Source organism: Castor canadensis, chromosome 2 (assembly GCF_047511655.1).
Source record: "Castor canadensis chromosome 2, mCasCan1.hap1v2, whole genome shotgun sequence".
NCBI classification, from domain to species: domain Eukaryota; kingdom Metazoa; phylum Chordata; class Mammalia; order Rodentia; family Castoridae; genus Castor; species Castor canadensis.
Window position 1 is genome coordinate 92,176,130 of NC_133387.1, and position 25,098 is coordinate 92,201,227.

A 25,098-nucleotide genomic window follows, 5' to 3' on the forward strand; every position below is an offset into this window, starting at 1 on the left:
CCCCAAACATGTTTTTTCATTAAATGAAAGGAAAGCTTAGGGTAGTCACACTACACTGTGTAACACAGTTTCCACTAACCAAGGAACAACTGGACACAACTGTTCACAGTCAGAATTCTGTGTACACATGTTGGAAGCAAGCCACTAAAGAGCACACATTGGCGCAGCCATTTTGCCAAATAGGAAAAACACTTTTTCATAATCTTTGACATAAGTCATCTTGTAGTTTTCTTGCAACATGTGACCTATAAATTAAGATTTATTTTATTGTCATCCCTAGACCCTACATTTGAGGTTTCTTTAATCAGAAATTCAAAAGATAATTAGTAGTATTATTTACTTTATCAGAGCAAATTGGATTTTTCCCAATTCAGTAGTTGAAGATAAAGGATGGTGTTCAGTCAAGGGCAGGATGCTAACCATAGTTATTTGGTATTTGGTTCCCAGAGGGTAATTGGGATAGAATGGTAGCTACTACTCTTGGACTCCTTCTACCCTTTCTTAATCCATCTAGCACAATTTGAGTAAATTGAAGTGTCTGCACTCATACACACATGTGCAAACACACACACACCCCACACAGACCCTTCCAATTATCCTGACTTCCCCCAGGCATTATCTAGCCTTCAGTCAGCTATTCCCCTTTCTATCACTGTCACCCCACCTCTATCCTGGTGCCTTTGCTCTTAGTGACTCAAGCTAAATTGGCAGTAGGCTTTCTGAAGTCTCTAAAAACATTTTGGGGGTGGTTTTAGAATTTTCTAATTAGAGTTGGAGAATTGGATGGAAGCTATCATTTTAAATCACTTGGTATTTTTCCTTTAGACAGGAGTTGGAAGTATATGTACTTATTTTAAGATGAAGGAAAAAAGACAGTCTAAGTTGAGTGGGAGAGAGGAGGGCAGTGACTGGCACCAGCATTACTCAGATGTCGGTGGGTTTTATGACATGTTATTTAATGTTTACCACTGACTGTTGGATGCAAGCTCTAACAGGATGATTACATAGGCAGCTAACTTTTTTGGTTGGGTTCCCTAGCTTGTGTTTGGTAAGATACGGCTGCTTCTAGAATTGCAAGCAAAAAATAAATGCCAGAGGTCATGGTAATTCCATGTTCTCCAGTTCAGCTATTAAGCCAATGAATAGATTGACTCAAGTACTAAAACATTTAACTGTGTGATGTGCAGACACAGAAAGAGTGATACACAGGTTTCATCCAAATACTCCTTTACCACACATGACCCTAGAAACACAGGCACACCCTTTGCAGACAAAACTGGCAACAGTGAAAAACAAAAACTCGTTATGAACAGAGATTATTTCCAAGCATGGCTCTGTGGCTCTAACAATATGTTCAAAAGCTAGAAACTTAACTCCAGATCTTCTAAGTAGAATCCTGTTGGTGTTTATACTTCAGAGATGGGATTTATTTTTGAATAATTATTAGACTCTGTTGCTCAACATTTTGAAATGGAAACTCAGTATGTACATTGTGTGTGGATATGTGTGCGTGAAGGATGAATTAAAGATTCATGAAACAACAGACATTTAGGTACTTGGAATGTTTTTTAAAGTTTTTCTTGATGTTTTCAATCTATTGTTTTCTATTTCACTCTGTTTTAAAAATATTTACTAGTACTCATCTGAATGATTTCATGACTACTAATGGTTGTGTTCCACAGTTTGGAAAACATTTCATTATGAAAGTCTTTGCTCTCCAAGGTCAAAAACAAAGCTAGATTGCCTCACCTTTGGTTATTCCACTATCTAGAACCATGCTCAATAAATAGTCATTTAGTGGAATAATGGATATCCACTAGTAACTCAAAGTCAGGCACAAAGAAAGACATAAACAAATACCCAAAGGAAGAAGAATGAAAGAAAGGTAGAAGTTAGGTAGACAGACCAGGAAAAGAACAGAGGAAGGAATTTTGTCTTCCACTGTGAAAAGTAGTGTGCCTGTGACTTTTTTATGGAGGTAACAGTGACAATATTGGGGCACTATGTTGCCCATTTTTTCTACTGTGATCAAAATTAAGATATAATAATTACTATTATAAGATCTGTTTTTCTGATTTCTATCACTGCCTTAAAAAATACCCTAGACTTAAAATAACATGAAAAAGTCCCATTCCCAGTGAGATAATTAGTTATACTCAGTACTTGTTTGGATCAGGAATTTGGACAGTGCAAAGCAGAGATGATGGTTTGTTGCTCCTTTATGTCTGACCTCACAGCTGGGAAGACAAATTCTACTAGGAGATGGAATCATTCAGAAGCTTTTTCACTCAGATGTCTGGCTCATGGGCTGGAGTCAAAGACCAGTCTTAGTTGGGATGGTAAACTGGGGAATCTTCCATGTTGCCTTTCATGTGGCTTGGGCTTCCTCACAGTAGAGTGTCAGTGTTCTGAGGAGCACTCCATGAGATGGTGACTGGTCCAAGAGAGATGAGCCAAAGCTACATGACTCTTTTAAGGAAGGATCTCTTTTGCTGTACTGCATTGCTCCAAGTAGACTAACCTACCCTGATTCAAAGGGGAGGCCCTAGACCCCTCCTGTCCATGGAAGGTGTGACACTGTGGGGCTTTCCCATAAAACCACTCATCGTGGCTTTACCTTTCTCTCAGGGACAAGTTGTCATATAGGTATACTATTTTGTGGAAGTTATCCAAAGATGAAAATGTATCTTTCACTCTTGATTTCAACTTCTTAAGCTGAGAAGAAAAAGAATAAAGTGAAAAGAAAAGGTGAGCAGTGGAGGGGGTGAATTCAAGTATGATATATTTGATACATTATAAGAACCTTTGTAAATGCCACAGTGTATCCCTACCCAGCCCAATAATAAAGGGGGAAAAAAAAAGGAAAGAAAATGTGCATGGATAAAAACATAGAGAGCAATGAGACAATCTTCCACATTGAAAGATCTGCTGATTTTTTTTAAGGGTAAAGAAGAGGGAACAATGGTGAAAACCGTGTTCACGGGAATTTATTAGGCATTTTGATAATTACACCTTCCTTTGAATACATTTTTTGGAGAAATTGGTTCATCTCCTTGATCACTCCTAAGGTTAAAGTTAAAAAGAAAAAAATGTGTTTTGTTGTCTTCAACTCTTTCTCTCTCTGGCTTTGTATACCATTAAGTATTTTTTTTTTTTTTTAAAGACAGTCTTGGTCCTTTGCCTGAGGGGAGGCTGCTTGTGGTTCAACTTCAGGCCTTTTCTCCCTGTGGGTCTGATGTAGGTAAAGATCACATTCGTTACCAAACAAGTCAATAGTGGTCTTCATTCACCTTTTATTCTTGGGGGCGGGGGACTACAAAAAAGATCCCCACAAAACTTTAAAAGTAGTTCAGTGTGATATTACCTTAAACTTTCCGTTTCATTAAGGGATTAATAGAGAAGAATACCTTCCTCTTCCAGTAGTTTTTTTTTTTTCCTCTTTCAATGTTTTCATCTCTTTTCCCTTTCTTTCTTTACTCCTTAATGTTTATTTTTTCTTTCTCCTGTGGCCCTTTTCCTTACACTTAATTTTCCTTCTCTCTATGACTTCATTCTTATTTCACTCTATCTGTTCTTCTCTACTATCTTCTAAATTGGGTTATTAGCCATCTTTAAAAAAAAAAATCTCCTTTCCCTTTCTTTTACTTCCTCTCCTTCCTGGGAATTAAACCCAGGGCTTTGCTCACCACACTGCATTTCCAGCCCTCTTCTTTCCCTGAGCAGATACCAGCTCCCTTACAGCGTTAGGAGTGTGAGTGCTGTAGTACAGTCCAGAGTTTTAGATATCAAAAATAAGAATGAGATGCCACCTTACTAATTTAATACAATTTATCTAAAACCTTCTGTTCAGTATCTATAATTATTACAAAAACAGATTTGAAATCTCAAAATGTCTTTCAGAAATATTTTTACAAACAAGCACATAAGAGACATCAAGTGAAAAAAATAACAGTTTTAAAAATTATAATCCTAATACTAAGAGAACTTTGACATTCTGGTATATGTACTTCAAGCATGTGAGTCTAGGAGTATATTTGCATTTGTAAAATAGTTTACATAGGGTTTCATAACTTAACGCTTTAACTTTACATACAGCAGGCATCTTAATATCTCGTTTATATACCTAGCCTATTTCATTGCATGATGAAGATTAAAAGAGGTAATGCTAGCAAAGCAGCCTCAAAGGCGTCTCGCCCATCGTCATCTCTCAGTGAGTCATATTTCCTATTTATTTGTCAAACTTGCTTAATGGCTGGAAAATGTCCAACTCAGTTTTTTCAGTCAGTTCTTTGTATTTGGACTTTTAACTTGTCTCTCTCTTTGTTTTCCTCCCTCTTCTTTCTCTCTGCCTGTTTCAAAAACAATGCTGAACCATCCAGTTTTAAACTGAGTCTTTGCATAACTCCTTAACTCTTTGCTTACAAAATATTAGTAGAAGTCAAATTATACTTCAAATTGTGTCATCACATATTTAGCCACCATTTAGGAAGAAGCCCCTAGGTGCCAGGCATGTGGGGCTTATAAAAACACTGCTTTTGTACTTTAGGGATTTTAGGCCACATAGCTATAAAGTGTCAGAATTAGAACTAAACCAATGTCTTAAATGTTATTACAAAGAGATTTTCATCTCAGAGACTTTCAGGGGTGTCTCAGCCTTTGCAGAAGGATTTAGTTTGTAGGACCTTTTAAGATAGTGTTTTGAACTGTTTAAGCATGAATAAAATAATCAGCTGAAACTCTAAAAATAGATCAACCTAAACTAATAATAGACAGCCTCATTACCATTAACTTTAGTTGCCAGCTAAGTGGATTTTGAGCAGGGCTCAGTATGAAATATTTCATTTCCTCCTCTCCTTATGCATAGATTTACATTTCTTACAAATGTGCCATTGATTTGGAAGATAGTACTGCTTTTATTTTAAATCAGGCCTGAATCTACCCAAGTTACCTACTGCTGCCCCATGTCCCTGATCAGTGGGAGATCAGGGATAGTTGCAGCTCATTGATTTTGAAGCATGTCAGGTGTTCCCCAAAAGGTGCAGACCTAATTAGGTCTTCAATGAGAGCTGGGATTAGAAGTTAGTCATACAAATTTGAAAGGCAAAATGTAGTATTCCTTTTTTTCCAAACATCTAGATGACTACTGAGATTTCAAGGTAAGCTCTTAAAAATGGTTACCATTGATATTCACCTATCTGTGTGCAATAGCCATAATTCTGGGATAACCCTGAGACTCCATAGTGTTACAGACCCTGTGTAATGCCCTCCCCTGAGTATGGTCTGGATTTGTGACTGCATGTGACAATGTCACATTGTATGTCAAAAGGAATTTTTCAGGTGTCTTTAAGATCTTTAATCATTTGACTTTGGATTAATCATAAGGAGATGATCCTATGCACCTTATCTAGTCAGGTGGGCCTTTCTTTTTTTAATATAATTTTTATTAGGATATATTCATGATAGGGAGGGGATTCGTAGTGACAGTTCTGATTAGACATATTGTACGCTATTTGCATTGCCCCCATCATCTCTCCCTCTTAACCCCCTCCTCACCTCACTTAAAGCAATTGCAGGAGGTTTCTTAGTTCCATTTCTTATAGGTATATGAAGTCCATCTATCATATACCATCACCTTAATCTCCTTCCTTCTCCCTCCTCCCCAATAGTACTCTCCCACACACTGTACCTATTTTACAGTCCTGTTTTTCATTATTAATATTTAAGTTGATGTTCAAATGGGTCTCTCAATGTATGTCCACAGTGGGTGTACTTTACTTTGGTCTGTTCAATCCCTTCCATTACTCTCCCTTACCCCTTTATCTCCCACCTCCTATTTTTCAAAAGCTTTCAACATAAAACCTTACATCCTCTACCTTCACATCTTATGGTATGCGATATTACTGATACTCTATCATTCTCTTTTCCTTTCTCTCTTTCCCCGAGTTCCATAAAGTAGTTCCACTGTTACAAACATGTTCTATATCTGAGTTTGTATATGACCAGCTTGTTTTTTAGTATATGTTTATCTTTGGATCCATCTTCCACATATGTGAACACATGTGGCTTTTGTGTTTCTGATCCTGGCTTACTTTACTTAACATGATGTCCTGCAGTTGCATCCATTTACCTTCAAACCACATGTCATTATTCCTTGTGGCTAAATAATTCTCCATTACATATACATACCACATGTCTTGATCCACTCATCAATTGTAGGGCACCTGGGTTGTTTCCATAGCTTGTCTATTGTGAATGGTGCTGAGATGAACATCAGTGTACAGTTGTCTCTACTATATACTGTCTTACATTCCTTTGGGTAGATGTCCAGGAGTGGTATTACTGGATCATATGGAAGTTCTATTTAGCTTTTTGAGGAATCTCCATACTAATTTCCATAGTGTTTGTACTAATTTGCATTCCCACCAGCAGTGTATGAGTTCCTGTTTCACCACATCCTCGCCAGCATTTGTTGTTGCTATTACCCTTCATTATAGTCATTCTAACTGCAGTGAGATGAAATCTAAGTGTTGTTTTGATTTGCATCTGTTTTATAAATGGGCCTTACTTTTAATAGAAGCAGCAGAAGATATGGCTGTAATTCCAGCTACTCAGGAGAAAGAGATCAGGAAGATCATGGTTACAGGCTAAACATTAGCAAGTCCCATCTCAACAAATAAACCAGGCATGGTAGTACATGTCTTTGACCTCAGCTATATAGGAACTGTAGGGAGGAACATTGGGGTCTGAGGCTGGTACAGTTCAAAAAGTATGAGACCCTATTTATAAGATAACTGAAACAAAAATGGGCTTGGAGGTGTGGCTTAAGTAGTAGAGCACCTGCCTAGCAGTCACTAGGTTCTGAGTTCAAAACCCAGTAACACCAAAAAAAAAAAAAAAAAAGAAGCATAAAGGAGATGTTTTTCTGTTGGCCTTGTTGGTGTGGAGCAGGCTATAGGGTAAGCCCCTACAAGCTGGCTCTCGGAGCTGAGAGTGGCTCTGACCAAAAGCTAGCTAGGAAATCTAGGGAAGAAGGCATATTAGTGATTCAACCAGACAAAATGATGTGTGCAACAACTTGAGTGTACATGGAAGAGGACTAAAAACTCACTTACAACTCACATCTTGATTCTAACCCAGGAGATGCCGAATGGAGGATCTGGCTAAAGTGTGCTAGACTTCTGATCTACAGAAACTGTGAGTTAGGTTAGGGTAAATTGTTAGGTAGCCCTAGAAAACTAGTAAGAGTGAGTATATGTAGACTCCCTCCACAGTGAGTAAGACAGCAAAACAGAAGAGCAAATTCAGTGTGGAATCTTAGTATATTATTATAACGATCATCTGTACTGCTGGTTATTGAATTTTTATGTTAATAAGAAAGTAATTATTCCTGCTGATTACCTTAATAAAATATGCACTTAGAAATCTAAGCTTATAAAACATACTAATATTAATATAATAACTCTATTTTACATTCTGGGGCATCACCTGAGATTTTTTTTTCCCATTCTAGGACAAAAATGATTCCATTATTTGAAAACCACTGTCCTGATTAATAGACACTTTTTAAAAAAAGACTACATTTCTGTTGTTTGAAGACTGCAGCTGTTGGCAGGGAAAAGAAGAGCAGGATTGTGCAAGGCTAATTAATAGTTACCACATTGTTTTTAAATATATGTTTATCTTTAATTGTCCTCTCATTACAAAGTAATGCATGGATTTAAGAAATTCATCACTACTTTTGATTCAGACAGAGAAGTTCTGCACTAGTAATAGGAACTTCTTGAAAAGCAGTATTCATTTAAATAATAATTAGATTCATTTTAATTAGGCTAACTATACCAAGAAAGTACAGAAAATGATACAACTATCGCATATACACCACATCATCTAGATGTTAATAGTTGTTAACATGTTGCCTGTTGCTTCAGATTACCTTAAAAAAATTACCAGCACAACTGGAGCCCAGTTTAGCATTTCCCCTTGCTCTCCTGCTTTTTCCTTCCCCAAAGTATTTACTAGCTAAAAATTGACATTTATTATTCTCATGAATAGGTTTTCTACATATGTATGTATCCATGAATTACATATAAAATTGTTTTGTGCTTGAAAATTTAAATCATTGGTATCCTCCTATAGGACACCATTTACAATTTGATCTTTTTCACTCTTGAGTAATATTTCTGAAATGAATTATATAAAGTGTCCCATGGTGTGAATAAAACAGTTGACTTATCTATTTTCTCATAGATAATCCAATTTTGTTATTGTGTGTGGTGTTTAAATGTTTCTATAGAATAGAATGTAGGAAACCTTAGAGTAAGAAGGTATGCCATCTTTACCCTCAGTGGGGATTGCCAGCGTGTTTTTCACAGTGCTTCTGACAGCTTCCAGTCCCACCCGCAAGGTGGTAAAGACTTCCTCTTCCCCTCACCAACCAGTGCACATTGTCAGAGTCTTGCTGATGTTAGCCTACTGGGTGGGGCTGTCATGGGACTTCCAGTGGCTTTAATTTGCATTGCTCAAGCTGCTGAGATGAAGCACATTTTTCCTTATTTATTTCCTATTTTGATTTCCCTTCTACAAACTGCCTGTACCATATTTGTCCAACTGTGGGTAGGAGTGCTTTACTCTTATTGATTTATAGGAGGTTTTGTTTTTAATAGGATGTGGACACAAATTCTTTTTTATGTATCTGCACATGGTCCAGAGGTGTTTCTTTTGAAACTTTTGTCAATAAAGCCTTTACAAAAGAATTTTAATATGATCAGAGTTGTCTTTTTTCCAGCATTTGGACTTTCAGTACCTTGTTTAAAAAACACTTTCTCTTTCCATATATTTTATTTTCTGTGCATTCTTTCAAAGGTTGGAAAATTTTAATTTTCACGTAGGTCATTAATCTATTTTGAAAGCATGTATGTATGTAATTATATGTGTGTGTGTGTTATTAGGTGTGGATTTTTTTAGGATTATTTATTAATTCTCTGATGGTTTACACTATTAACCTTTGTCATATGTTAACTTTTCATGAATAAAAGGTTCTCTGTGGTTCTCTTTTGTGTTCTATCACCACACAGCTTTGATTGCTTACAACTTAGTAACAAGACTTAATATCTAGTAGAATGAATTTCTGCTGCTGTAGCCTCCTCTGATCCTCCTGCTCATCTCCCTCCTCCTTCTTCATAGTAATCATTATTAAAACCACCTTTTCCAGTTTGTCTTTTTTCTACCATGATTTTCATATTTGCTTGCCAAATTCCATTACAATTTGAATTAAAATTAAAATTGAATTAATTTATAGATTAATTTTGGAAGAAAATTGCTTTCTTGAGGAGATTATGTCATTCATATAAACTACATTATCTTTCCATTTACTGGAATAGTCTTTAACATTTTCAATACAGCTTTTTCATTTTTACCTTAAAGCTCTTGCATATATTTAGTAAGATATGTGCTTAGCTATCTTACAGTTTTGTATCCTTCAAAATCTCATCTGTTCTTAAGCACATCTATTGCTTACAGCTGTTTGTATACCATTTGTCAAGTATTTTCTCCATTTTTTTGCTGAATTTCTGCAAATATACTGAGATGTGTTTATTAGTTTGCTTCCCCTTTTGTAAAGCTTTCACAAACTTAATTATTAGAGAAATTAAATAACTTGAATATGGTTGTCTATGGGTATCTGGGCAGCATGGATTTGAACTCAGTTTTATCTAAATCTTTGTTTTGCTAGAAAGCCTTTCTTTTTAAATTGGCTAGTGTATCTCTCATGTGTGCTATCTTATTTAGCAGGATCTTTTTATAGTACAAAAACAAAAGTCTCATTTTAGAGCCTCCATGTGAGTAAGGCCTTTAATTCATCAAGTAGATATCCCTTAATACCATCTCGTTATTTCATTTGGATAGACACATTCATGGCAAAGAATAAGTCTGTAAAATAAATCCTTTCTCTGCCCAGTATCTTTGGATAAGCTATTAAGGAAAATATCATTTGTAATTGAGTCAGCATTTAAAAAATTTTCTTACTACCTTACTAATACTTACGTGGGTTTTATATTCTTACTAATACTTGTGTGAATTTTATTTCCTTTTGGATAGAGGAGTGGAATTCCTGGACAATATGGTAGTTCCAATTCTAGCTTTTTGAAGAACTTCCAAATTCTTGTCCATAATGGCTGTACCAGTACTGCATTCTCACCAGTAATGTAGGAGTTCCCCTTTCTTCACACCCTCACCAGCATTTGTTATTTTGTGTTTTTGATAGTAGCCATTGTGACTGGTTTTGCCTGCTTAACTCTGTTCTTACATATAGCATCCTCACAAACTCCTTTAGAAAAATCTCCTTAGATTCTAATTTCACTTCTGGATAAAGGAGGGAAAAGAGAGAAACTGAAGGAAGGAACGTGGAGTGGGATTTAAGTAGAAGCCCATTCATTCACTTGTACTGTTGAGTTGGTTCCCTTCCAACTCTGAGTCCAGACTCTGTTTTCCCAGGACCCTCTTTTGGCTTCCTCTCATGGCAGGCCCCTTCCTCTTAGGGATGGATCAGTCGTTGGGCTTCAGAGGCTAGTAGCTGTGGATGTCTGGAAGTGGTGTGACTTTGCTTTGGGTTAGTGTTCTCTGGTGCTGTGGCTTAGGGAGCAGGATGGTGAGAAACGGTTCGTTATTATTTGGGGCTCACTGAAGATACTTGTATTGCTGGTGGAATATGAGCAAATATATCTCACTTCTCTCTTTAAAAAAATGCTAATGACATATGTGCCTCATAGTAGTCATGAAATAAATATCTGTGGTTGTAGAATAGGGAGGAAAAGGGAAGATGGTTTGAGACTTGTTTGCTTTGTGGAAAAAAAGAAAGAATGATTATTTCTATCTTTGAAGGCATAAATATCCTGATAGTTTAAGTTTATAGATACATTTTGACTATTTCTCTAGGCTCCACTAGGTTTAAAATATCCATTCCATCCATTCAAATGAACTTTATTAAATATATTTTATACATATGCTGGGCACTGAGCTGGACACTGGTGATAAACAAAACATGAAGATCCCACTCTTTTTGAGCATATGTGCTTTTAGGTGTGGAAAGAGATAGGGGGTTTTATTTTTATTTATTTATTTTTTTTTTTATTATTCATATGTGCATACAAGGCTTGGGTCATTTCTCTCCCCTGCCCCCACCCCCTCCCTTACCACCCACTCTGCCCCCTCCCTCTCCCTCCCACCACCTCAATACCCAGCAGAAACTATTTTACCCTTATTTCTAATTTTGTTGTAGAGAGAGTATAAGTCATAATAGGAAGGAACAAGGGTTTTTGCTGGTTAAGATAAGGATAGCTATACAGGGAGTTGACTCACATTAATTTCCTGTGTGTGTGTGTGTTACCTTCTAAGTTCTTTTTGATCTCACCTTTTCTCTAGTTCCTGGTCTCCTTTTCCTATTGGCCACAGTTGCTTTTAAGGTATCTGCTTTAATTTCTCTGCGTTAAGGGCAACAAATGCTAGCTAGTTTTTTAGGTGTCTTACCTATCCTCACCCCTCCCTTGTGTGCTCTTGCTTTTATCATGTGCTCAAAGTCCAATCAATAGGGGGTTTTTAGAAAATGTATAAGCTCTTTTAAATGGGAGAAGCATAATAAAGCCATGAAGGCTATTTTGGTTTATTTTGAAAGCTTGGTCATGTAGATGCAAAAGTGGGCCAGAAATATGTCTGGGTTCAAGTTTTTAATCAATCAGGTATTTTTTTGTTAATATTTCGTTGAATATGTTTCCTGTTCTGTTATTCTGTACCTCTTCTCCTTCTTCAATGCCCATGATTCATAGGTTTGATCTTTCTATGAAGTCACAGTTTTTGCATATTCCATTTGTATCTCTTCATTCTTTTTCTATTTATTCATTTGATTTTTCTATTATATCTATTTTATCTTCGAGCCCTAGTACTCTGTCTTCCACATGATTCAGTTTACTGGAGAGGCTTTCAAGTGAATTTTTTAATTTGACTTAAGGAATTTTTTGTTTTCAGAGCTTCAATTTGGTTTATTTGTATCCTCCTTGAGTTCATTCAGCTGTTTGTTTGTATCCTCTTTGATGCTTCAGGTGCATGGACCTGGCTTCCAGGATTGAGGACATAAGGCCCTTTGTCCTTCAACCATGTGACTCTCAAGAGACAGACAGGAGCTGTACTGTCAGGATTTGTGCTATCTAAAGCCAGTATCTGGATTCGGGGTCCACATACTGTTTGTGCTATCTCTGGGGCAATCTGCATCTCTCTGTAAGGCTTTGGCTGTCCATCCTGGCCAAGATTGCTATAAGGCATGAGGGACTGTCTCTCTAAAGAGAATAACAAGGAGCCAGATCCTAACATCACACAGGGAAGAGAACAGCCAGTACAGAAGTCCTGAAGCATGAAAGAGCTCAGCGTATGAGCAAACAAAGGGGAGTAGGACAGTGAGCCAAGGGTAGGAGGAGGTATCAGATATGATTGTAGATGTTGGCTAGGGTCACATCAGGTTGAGTCTTCAAAACCATGGTAGGAATTTGTTTTTTATAGTAAGTACATTGAAAAGCCTGTGTTTTAACCTGTTGTCTATGAACTTGTATAGGAAGAAAGTTGCAACTGTATGGGAATGTCAGTTTTGCATTACTTTGGCAATAAGCCATGATAATATAAGTAGGATCTGTGCCTTCGTTGCCAGTAGATATCAGAGATATTTGCTCCTGTTATTATAGTTACCTTAAAATGTCATTTATCATCATTATATTTGATCAGAAATTATTGTAGTTATTAGACCTTATAATCTTGTTATTTAATACATTGATGTAGGGGTTAATAACTACAGCCTGTGGACCAAATCCAAGCTGTTTTTTATACATAAAGTTCTCTGATCTACCATCACTCCCATTTATCTGTGTCACTGTTGTCCTCAATGCTGAAAATACTGCCTGGCCCTTTTCAGAAAATGTTTACTTGTCCCTTCATTGATAAAGCAGCATATATATTACTATAAGAGAACAAAAAATACTTGAATAACTGTCTCCTTTGCAAACTTTTACATTTTATTTTATGCACTTCAAAACATTATTTGGAGAAGAGATCCATACGTTTCACCAGACTCCCTAAACATCCAAGACCAGGAAAGAAAATGAGCAGAGAGAGAATTCCTGCCACCTATTGTCTTAGGTAGAGGCGTGCTGTGGGTGGACCTGGGACCTTTTCCTCCTTCTTTGGCAGGTTTTCTGTTTCTTTCGTTGTCTGACACCAAAGCTTCCCCTTGTTTATGAATGAGAATTGAGTCGATATATGTTAAATGAATGCAAGCAGAGACTTTGTTTGCATTGTGTAATTTAATCCCCACAGTGACACTATGCGGTAAAGATACGACTATCATGATGTAGCATGAAGGAAGGGAAAGCCCAGGAACACATGCATGTACCGTTGTCCCTCTGGATCTGTAGATTCTGCATTCGATCTGCAGATTCAACCAACCTCTGATGGAGAGTATTTTTTAAAAATGAGTCTGTCTGAACACGTACAGACTTTTTTCTTGTCATTATTCTTCATGCAATACAGTTTAATAAGCATTTACAGAGTATCAACATTGTGTCAGGGATTATAAGTAAACTAGAAATGATTTAGAGGATCTGAGACAGTGTGCACAGGTTATATTAAAACACTACACCATTTTTATATAATGAACTTGAGCATCCTTGGATTTTGTTATCTGAGGGATATTCTGGAGCCAGTCCTCTACAGACACCAAGGGACAATTATATTTGGTTATCATAGATTTGCTGAGTATCTGCTGTGCATCGGAAGTGCCAAATGCCCAGGTGACAAAGCTGTTAGTGTTAATCAAACCTTAGGGTTTGAATCAGGCCTGTCTGATACCAGTGTCTGGTGGCTTACACCAAAGCAGGTTGTTTTATGTTGTGGATGCCACATGACACCACACTGACTCTTGCTTGGCCACTCTTCTTTCCTTAGTGTGTCCATCCACTTTGTTCCATAGTGTTTAGCTGTAAAAGTTTATGTTGCATGCTTTGTCCATAGGCAGAGAATGGATTGCTGTATTATTTGTATTAATGTTGCCTAGAACAGGCATGGAGTTGATATTTTCCCAGCTGTAATAGTGTCCTTGCTGATCTCTGCCATTGTTGCTGGAATGGCCCTTTAAAAATGATCTTTTATGGGCTGGGGGCATGGCTCAAGTGGCAGAGCACTTGCCTAGCAAGCTTGAGGACCTGAGTTCAAACATCAGTATTACTACTTCTACTAAAGGTTTTTTTCCTGTAAGTGCAGCTCTTATTTCCAGAACTTTGTGGGCTTTCTGAGACTATAGGTTCTAGTTTGCCCATTGCAATCCAACATCAAATACTTGCAGCTGACCTTTGATTGGCGGGTAGGTTCAAGTTTGTGGTGGCAGGAGAAGGCAAATCATGAGCATTATATGTGGGATTATCCACTTGGGTGCTGGTGTTTTTGCACTACATGTGCACACAGAATATGCTCTGTATTTTGCCTTATGCTTCATCATAGTTTTACAGCCTACTTTCAATCACTTCACGATACAATATCCTATGTTCTCATGCTACTAAGCATTCTTTAATAGTAATACTTTAACAGCTGTATTATGTCTCCTTGCCCTGCTTTTCTATATATATATAATTTCTTTAAGTTTTTCTTTGTACTAGACACCATTTGGAAGACTTGGTATATTACTCAGGGTCCAGTCATTATTTAAGTAGGGAAATTCAACTTAGAGAATTGGCAACGAGTTGTGGCCTCCAGTTTGAGGAAGAGTGGGTGATATAGATTCTAAAAATCAGGAGCGGACACTGCCTCTCCCTATGGGGCTCTGTGAACTGGATATGGCTACCATTGGGGTGTCCCACTCTACCTGAGGTGTGAAAGAGACTTGGCCAGCTGGCCTGTGCTGCAGGGTTGAGAAGGAAGGGCTGCTTGTTTATATGTGGTTCCTGATAAGGGGAAGAGGGCCTGTGGGGTGTAGGAGACCTGAGGGCTTCCACACAGAGTAATAATAATGGTGTATCTACGGTGGTGGGTCCACAAGGGAGCCTTCTGCCTGTCCCCAGAGAAAATTATTCCAGTGCCGTCTCCTAGTTCAGCTTCATCTCCCCTTCAACCCCACTGGAAAAGGGGAAGATGTGCATGGATGGGTTTTGAGTTGAGAGAAAACAAGCCAATAACTGAAGTTCTTGGCTTGGCTTTTAGTTTCTTCCTCTGATATAAACAATACTGCAGTGGGTATCTCTTATAAAACATTGTCTGCAACTCTGATATTTCCGTAGGATAAAAACCTGAATGTAATTTGAACTTGGACATTTTTAAGACCTTTGTCACACATGACAAAATCACCCACAAAAACTGTGCCCCCTTTGACTGTCCTTGGAAGGAAAGGGTATATCTTTGTCATAGAACTTGGTCCTTGGATCTTGGTTTTATGTCTTGGGTTGCTTACTTTAATTCTGAATGGTGCTCAGAGCCTGCACTTCCAAGGTTGGAACAGTTACTCCTCTTCCATCCCCTGCTCAGTCTTGAACTTTTTCCCCTCCCACTCTACTTCACTATCCAGCAGACTCATTTCCTTAAAACCCCTTCATCATATCACTAATCTTACTCAAGAGCCTTAAATATTTCCTCTTTGTTGTACTGAAAATAAAATAGAAGATAAAAGAATTGACCTTTGGCCCTGGATCCCTTGCCTCCATTCCGTTGATAAAGAAACTGAAGCTAATTGACTTTGCTAAGGTCGCGTGGGAAGGCAGTTGGCCCAGGCCCAACCTGTGGCTTCCTTCCTTCTAGTCCATTGTGCTTCCCAGAGCTCTGTTGGTCCAGCATCCTTACCCCGTCATTGCTCAGCAGCACAGCACCTATCCTGAGAGTCAATTCATATTTGACCTCTTCCCTCGACACTCACACTGCGCCTTTCCTGGAATGCAACAATAGCTTCCCTCAGCTTCTGTGCTCCAGAAGAGTTCCTACACTTACTTCAGCGCCAACTCCAAGAATCACACAAAAGTAATTACTTCCCATCACTTTTTAACAAATTGAAGTCAGTAACATTTTATCTCAGGGTGTTGGAAGAACAAGGACATGAGTGAAGTTCTACCTTGACCTTTAGATCCTGGGTCTAGGCACCAGGCACATGTAGGTGTTTGCTGACTCTTATGACGTGAAATTGACAAAGGAAGCAGGCCTTTAGCAGGGTGCTTCTTTCTTAGCAATGGTGGACTCTGAATAGTGCATGTTCCTTTAAGACAAGCTTGTTTATCTCCAGAAAAACATATTGTACTTTATCTCTGTCTACTGTGGATGCTTGATTGAAACACTAAAGGGGACAGGCAGTCTTCTGACATTCTGCTCAGCCCTGCCAGATTCTGGTAGACTCCTGGGGGCTGCCCACCTTCTTCTGTCCACTCCTGAACCAAATCTTATTAAAGATAGGAAGAGAGCAAAGCATTCATTGTGGAGCAGGCCCTCCACCTTCACATTTTGTGTCTACAGATCTCAAATAGGTAGTTAGTAGAAAGCTCTTAATACCTGTCTTGTCTTGTTACCCGCCCCCTTCAGTTTTGAGAGTTAGCTATAAGGTGTCTGAGGGCTATGCAAAGTAAAATGATTAAAGAAAATTGGCATCTGTGACTAGAATCCAGTCAGGAACATGAAAAAAGAGTAGGAAAAACCACAGCTCCTTCCATTACTGGGTAGAGATGAAATGCTACAGTTCTAATGGGGGGGGGGTAGGGACATTTCCCCAGGTGACTAGTGGCCTTGGGAAAAGCCACAGTATTAGGTATGGGAAATGTACATGTACAAAAAGAATCTTTCTTAACCCTCACCTTTCTGTCTTTTATTTCTCTTGGCTCTTTGGGGGTTCAGATTTTATTTTAGGGTATTTTTAACATTCCTTCTTGAATGTCAGATCTGCAGTCCTCTGTCTAGAGGTATTGCTCTGTAGCCTAGCAACCAGTGTAGCATATATTGCCCTCAGTTGCTTCATTAACTGGAAGATGTGAAGATCAAACAAATGGACATGGAAACTAACGGGATCAGGTTAGCATGCAAAGCCAGCCCCTGTGATGATCAAGTAGTACTTCTGAAGAGCAGTGTTGTTTTGTAGCGATGCATCAAAAGTCAGGGGCTCCTCACAGCTAAAGAGAAACCAGCAAACAGATGGGAGAGAGGAGCAGCAGAGACACAGCCAGGAAGAGGGACCCTGGAGCTAGCTACCTGTTCTCTACAGGATGGGACCCTGGAGACCATCAGCATCACCTCCACTTCGGATCTTCTGTTGTCTTTGCTAACTAACAAGAAGGGGAGCATAATTTGAATTTGTGACCAGGAAACAATTCTTAATTTGTCTAAGTAGAAGATTAACGTTTTGAGAAAAGCAAATTTTAGAGAGAAAAAGTAGGACATCGATGACATTTTTATGCAGCATCTTATTATCCAGTCCGCATAGAGGTTGAGGGCTGAGCTAGCTCTGTAAAGAAATGCACAGACATCCCATGGAGACACCTAGGAATGTCAGGGCCGAGTACTGTCTGGAATGGTCGATGTGAGTAAATATGACTCACACTATCCCTGGGCCTATCACTGGGCCACTTGTCATTCCTCTGGTTCACTGAGTTTAGGCAGGACATTTCCCTGCAGAAATATTCTTTCTGCTTTTTTCTCCTCTTCATTTTTGAGGAGCTGGCATTAGTTTTATTTACTGCAGACTTCATTACCTTGAAATTTAGAATATTCTACGTGTGGTGGGTAGTAATATGACGGTGTATTTTTTTCTAAGATTTAATTAAGTTTATCATTTTAACTGACACATAAAACATCAAAATTATACATGTTTTGGGGGTGCCATGTGATGTTTTGGTACATAGATACATTATCATTTTTATGGTGAAAACATTCACATCCTTTCTTCTGTCTTTGTGAAATATGCAGTTTATGATGGTTTTTTGTAGTTCCCTACTGTGCATTAGTCCACCAGGACTTTTAGTTCCCATCCAACTGTAACTTAATACCCATGAATCAATCTCACTTCTCCCCCCACATTCTTCCCGGCCTCCAGAACTACCATTCTACTCTCATTTCTGTGAGAGCACCTGCTTTATATTCCACATATGAGTGATAGCATATGGTGCTAGTATTTCCATGCCTGGTTTATTTCACTTAACATAATGATCTCCAGTTCTAACCACATGTCCCAAATGTCAGACTTCCTTCTTTTTTTAATAGATGAATACTATTCCATTGTGTAGATTTCCACATTTTCTTTATCCATTCATCTGTTGATGGATATTTAGGTCATTTCCATTTCTTGGCTATCGTGAATGGTGCTAAAAGAAAAATGCAAGTACAGATGTGTCTTCCACATACTGATTTCATTTCCTTTGGGTATATACCCAGGAGTGTGATTGCAGGTCATGTCATATGATACTTGTACTTTTTTGGGTTTTTTTGCAGTACTGGCATTTGAACTAGGGCCCTGTACTTGCTAGGTAGATGCTCTTCCATTTGAGCCACACTTCCAGCCCCTTTTACATTTTAGTTATTTTTCAGATAGGGTCTTTTTGCCTGGGGCTGGCCTTGAACTGTGATCTTCCTATCTGTGCCTTCCACATAGCAGTAGCTAGGATTGTAGGCTTGTACCACCGTGTCCTAATCATTTGTTGAGATGGACTCTAACTTTTTTGCCTGGGCAATTGAGATCTTAGTCTCCACCTCCTGGGCATTAAGGGCGTATGGCCAAGTAGTTGCATTTTTAATTTTTTGAAGATCTTCCATACTGTTTTCCTGAGTGACTAATTTACATCCCCACCAACAGTGTGAGACAGTTCTCCTTTCTGCACATCCTTGCCAGCTTTTTTTTTTTTCTTTTATATTCATATGTGCATACAAGGCTTGGGTCATTTCTCCCCCCTGCCCCCACCCCCTCCCTTACCACCCACTCCACCCCCTCCCTCTCCCCCGCACCCCCTCAATACCCAGCAGAAACTATTTTGCCCTTATTTCTAATTTTGTTGCAGAGAGAGTATAAGCCATAATAGGAAGGAACAAGGGTTTTTGCTGGTTGAGATAAGGATAGCTATACAGGGCGTTGACTCACATTGATTTCCTGTGCGTGTGTGTTACCTTCTAGGTTAATTCTTTTTGATCTCACCTTTTCTCTAGTTCCTGGTTCCCTTTTCCTATTGGCCTCAGTTGCTTTTAAGGTATCTGCTTTAGTTTCTCTGCATTAAGGGCAACAAATGCTAGCTAGTTTTTTAGGTGTCTTACCTATCCTCACCCCTCCCTTGTGTGCTCTCGCTTTTATCATGTGCTCAAAGTCCAATCCCATTGTTGTGTTTGCCCTTGATCTAATGTCCACATATGAGGGAGAACATACGATTTTTGGTCTTTTGGGCCAGGCTAACCTCACTCAGAATGATGTTCTCCAGTTCCATCCATTTACGAGCAAATGATAACATTTCGTTCTTCTTCATGGCTGCATAAAATTCCATTGTGTATAGATACCACATTTTCTTAATCCATTCATCAGTGGTGGGGCATCTTGGTTGTTTCCATAACTTGGCTATTGTGAATAGTGCCCCTTGCCAGCTTTTGACTCTTGATAATAATGTGAGAGATGATGGCGATTGTCACCATCAACCCACTGATGACTAGTGATGCTTAGCGTTTTTTCACGTACCTGTGGCCTTTGTTTGCCTTCTTTGAGAAGTGTCCATTGCCAGTTTTTCAATTGGGTTATTCGGTTGTTTTTGGTTTTTTGCTATTGAATTTTTTGAGTTCCTTATATATTCTGGATAGTAATTAGCCCCTTGTCAGATGTATACTTTGAAAATATTATCTCTGATTTCATAGGTTGTCTTTTCAGTCTTGAGTGTGTCCTTTCCTGTGCTTAGTTTGGATTAGACTGTGATGATTCTTAACTTCACCATGCATCAGAATTACTCAGCTCCATATAGACAATGCAGCATCCCAGGCTCATGATTCAGGGTTGTAGAGTGAGGGCCTTGGAAATCTGCAATTTTTGTTTAATGGCCATTTTTATTGGACATCTTTGAAAAAATTTTGAAAATTTATTAGCATATAATAGTTGTATAGAGGGATATACTGTGATATATACATATGTGTTTACAATATATCTGAGTTTGATTTACCCCCTCTATTATTTTCCCTCTTCCCCTTCCCCCCTTCTTAGAATAATTTCAACAGGTTTCATTCTTCTATTTTCATGTATGAATACAAAATATATCCACTATATTCACCCTTTCCTTATGCCCACTGGTACCCACTCCTTAAAAAGACCTATTTTTCCCTCTTGCCCTTCATTTGCTTTAAAAGTGTATATTGATAGTTACAAGGGGGTTTCACCTTGGTATTTCAGGCCTGTGTATGTCATGCTTTAATCAAATTAGCCCTTTCCCCCCATTACTTATTCATTCTCTATCACCATGTTCCTCTAATATTCAACAGCTTACCATACAGTACATTGTATTATATTCATATATAATGGATTGTGTTAATATTTTTCATTCTCTAACATTTTCTTTCCCTCTCCCTCCTTTAACAGTCCCCTGAGATAGACCCACTAATGCAATTCTCTCTCTCTCACTATGTATACTTATATATATGTATGTATATGTATATCTGTAGATATATATGATCATATATGTATCTATATATACATTTAACTTACAGGTCTAGCTTCCACATTTGAGGGAAAACATGCAACTTTCGACTTTTTGAACCTTGTGTACTTTGCTTAACATGGAGTTCTCCCCTTCTATCCATATACCTTCTATCCATTTATAATTTCATTCTTCTTTATGGCTGAATAAAACTCCATTGTGTATATATACCACATTTTCTTAATCTATTCATCAGTCGTGGAGCATCTGAGCTGCTTCCAAAGCTTGGCTATTGTGAATAGTTTTGCAGTAAACATGGGTGTGCAAGGGACTCTATCATGTCCTGGAGCACATTCCTTCAGATATATGCCAGGAGTGGTATCGCTGGATCATATGGGAGTTCTATTTCTCAGTTTATTGAGGGACCTCCATACTGCTTACTATAATGGTTGCACTAATTTATCTTCTCACCAACCGTGAAGATGTGTTCCTTTTCCCCCACATGCTCGCCAGCATTTGTTGTTGTTTGTGTTATTGATGATAGCCATTCTGACAGGGGTGAGGTGGAATCTCACTGTCATTTTGATTTGCATTCTTTTATAGCCAAGTATGTTGAGCATTTCTTCATGTGTTTAGGAAAACAATACCATTCATAATAGCTTCAAAAAATTAAAATAGCTAGGAATAAATTTAACAAAGGAGGTGACCAACCTATGCAATGAAAATTACAAGTCACCAAAGAAAAAAATCAATGAAGACATCAGAAGATGGAAGGACATCCCATGCTCATGGATAGGCGGAATCAATATTGTGAAAATGACTATACTGCTGAAAGCATTCTATATGTTCGATAACTCCTATCAAAATTCCAATGACATTCTTCACTGAGATAGAAAAGTCCATCTTAAAGTTCACATGGAAGCACAAAAGACCTTGAATAGCTAAAGCAATCCTAACCCAAAAGAGCAACACTGGAGGTATCACAATACCTGACTTCAAACAGAGCGATGGTAATAAAAACAGCATGGTACTGGCACAAAAAAAGAAATAAAGACTAATGGAATAGAATAGAAGACACAGACACAAACTCATGCAACTACAGCCTTCTGACTTTTGACAAAGGTATCCAAAGTATGCATTGGAGAAAAGATAACCTCTTCAACAAGTGTTGCTGGGAAAACTGAATTTCCACCTGCAGAAGACTGAAACTAGATCCCAGTCTCTCACTGTGTACTAGCATCAGTTCAAGGTGGATTAAAAATCTTAGCATAAGCCCTGAAACAACACTGGACCATGTAGGTGTAGGTAATAACTTTGTGAATAGAAATCTAATAGCTTAGCAATAAGAGAAAATACTGACAAATGGAACTGTATGAAACGAAAAAGCTTCTACATCTTCAGTCACAAGACTGAAGAGACAGCCTACAAAATGGAAGAAAATCTTTGCCAGCTAAACATCTGACAAGGAATTAATAACCAGAGTATACAGGGAGCTCAAAAAGTTAACCTCTCAAAGAATCAACAACCTACTGAAGAAATGGGCAAATGAACTAATCAGACAGTTCTCAAAAGAAATCTGCATTTTGACCCATACCCATGGTGATTCTGCAACCAAGGGCTTGAGGACGATAGGAGAAATGGAAAATTAATTACTTATTTCCCAGAGTGGGACATGGGCCAGTTTCTTGGTACTGTGAGCTGATAGACACATCCTTCATTTTTATAGAATCCCCTGCACATGCTTTTATGCCATTTAATGATGCTCCTTATCCAGCCTGAGAAAGGTGACCCTGCTTTAGTTGCATAGATTGGCCCTGTGACCTTCTGCCTTGCTCAGTGTCAGCAACACAGCTTGTTGATGACACAAAGCTGGGAGTTTGTTACTCTCTGCGTGAATGGGGAACACCATCCACAAAGGTTTGGCAGTGCCTTAAGGACAGGTGTGTATCAGTTGGGAGTTATCTATAGGTGTGGGACTGATGGCAGCTATATAGTTACAAATTTATTGTGAGGGGTTGGCAAGGTTGGGGGTTGGCTAGGTAAATCTGAAATCCACAGGGCAGTCTGGAACCCTGGGGGCACCCAGTGAATATTCTAACTACAGGTAGATTCATCAACTCTGTTATTAAGGTCTTTTTGACTTACTGAATCTGACCCATCCAGTTATCCAGGATAACCTCCTTTCCTTAAGTCCTATTAATTATAGACTTTAATCTCATCTGCAAAACACTTTCATAGCAACATCTTAGAGTAGTATTTGATTGAATAACTTTGAACCTTATCTTAGTTAACACATTAAACAGACCAGCCAAGAAAAAGAAAAGAAGACCGTCACAAAAGGTCAGAATCCATTGACAATGAGAAGTTTGACTTAGTGGGACCGTCAAGCATGTACTTGTGATACTCCAGTTCAGATTTATAAAAATAGTAGAGAATTTTGAGTTGAGGAATTCAAAAATTCTTGGGTTGAAACAGTTGATGTTGCCCATTTTAGAGTTTCTTCTGCAATGAACACTCATGCCATTGGTCTACGCAGGAGACTCCAGAAAGAATAAAGTGAATGATGTCAGAGGAAGAGCATGAAATGCTGCTATTGTAGATGGTGAAGTTTGGGTCTCAGTGTCCAGCTGAGTGTGGGGTGGGATGCACATTGGCTGCTCTCAGCCCAGATGCTCTGTTCTCCTTTGGGATGAGTAAGGGCATACCAGTCTTGTTCCCAAAGCATGAGACTTGTGATGGGTGGCTATCCCATCAATATGATATGGGATGGATGGCTATCCCATCAATATGGTGCCATATTGCCAAAGTGGCTCCTCCAGAGGACTAATTCACTAATAGCAAATCACAGCTGACATTCCACCCCATTTGCTTCAGTTCCACCCTCTTTTTTTTTCTTTTTTAATGGTTAAACGTCACTTTCCTGGTGAGTGTTATATATTCCCATTCTTTGCTCATCCCCAGGACTACACAGGACTTCCCTCTGATCCTGTTATACCTCAGAGCTTTAAACTGCACTGTTTCCTCCAGTCATCTGGGAAGACCTGATTGTGCTGGGAGGGCCTTCTTCAATGGGACCTGCACTAAAAGCATTTGATTCACATTCTCTTACCTTTCATTTCTCCATCACCGATCTGGACTGATATGTTGCTAATCATACCCTATTTTATTTTGCCCTTGATTCTTTCATGACATGGACGTAACTGTTTCTCTCACTTTATTGGATTTCCAGAGGACAGAAGTTAGTCCTATTTAATTTTGTATGTTTTTAGTGCTTCCTCCATGGCCTGGCGTGTGGTAGACTTAGCCATTTATTCAATAATGTTTGCTGAGTGCTGACTATGTGCTAGCCATAGAAGTTCACAGTCCTCAACAGAAACAATATAGTAGTGATCTACTACCCACTCTCACAGAGGCGACATTCCAGATGTGAAAGAGATGGTCAACAAACAAGGTAAATAAGTAAAACCACACATACAGAAGCACATGTGCACAGCACATACAGTGCTTATTGAGTGTTTGGAGGACTGTACCAAGGAATGCATCTGTCAAACAGATGTAAACGGCCAAGTAGGAGTGAGAGGCGCTCAGCCTGTTATATGAAGCAGCTTGAAGGCAGAATTCCTCCCTAGCCATGCTGGTCTGCTTATAGGAAGTTGTGTATTTATTATTTACTGGATATGTGCTATTGTCCTTAAAGTAATATAGATCACACTATTATTTTTATTCATCAGATTATATTTAGGGATAAGCTAAGTACACATAAGGGTAAAGCAAAGTGCTTTTTGAATGTTATTTTTGTGCTTAATAATAAACAGTTAACTTTTTTACCCCCTAAACAATTGCAGAGCGTCAGGCACTGTTCTAAACATACGGGAAGGATGATCGCAGTAAGTCCTCATAATGACCGCGGGAAGCAGGCACAGTCCCCACTTTCTGCTTGAGGAAGCTGGGCTGGAGGACAGTCATGCTACTTGCACCAGGCTTCCTACCTAGGAAGTGACACGTGCTTCCGATCCCAGCTGCCTCATTGCTGTACTTCCTGGGTGATATTTATGAAATCAGAGCAACTCAAGCCATTTCTTTCTCGTAATGAAGTTTGTGTTCTAAGGTAGGCCTGCCTTCCAGAATGACAGGGATCATCAGTGCAGATAAAAGCCATGTGATGCCATTGATTTTCCTGAGACAACACAGTCTGGGAAGCAGTGCTGTACCATGGCCTTTATTTCCAAGTTTTCTCTACTTTATCTCAGGATTTGAATGTTTTTATGTCATGAACAATAAAAGCTCTCCTACTTATCTTCTTTTTTCTTTCAAAATGCAAAACACTGAGTACAAAGTGTGGGGAAGGAGCAGAGAAGGCTAGTTAACTGTTGAAGGAGATGCCCTGGGCAGAGGGCTGTGTGCGGCTTCAGGAACAGCAGAAACCATTTGCATTTTAGAGCCAATC

At 38.7% G+C, this 25,098-nt stretch overlaps 1 protein-coding gene across 8 annotated transcripts in view; it reads left to right on the forward strand.

Moving 5' to 3' along the window:
• The window catches only part of Elmo1 (engulfment and cell motility 1), a 532,930-nt gene that overhangs the window by 126,400 nt on the left and 381,432 nt on the right, over positions 1-25,098 (forward strand). The window lies entirely within an intron of this gene.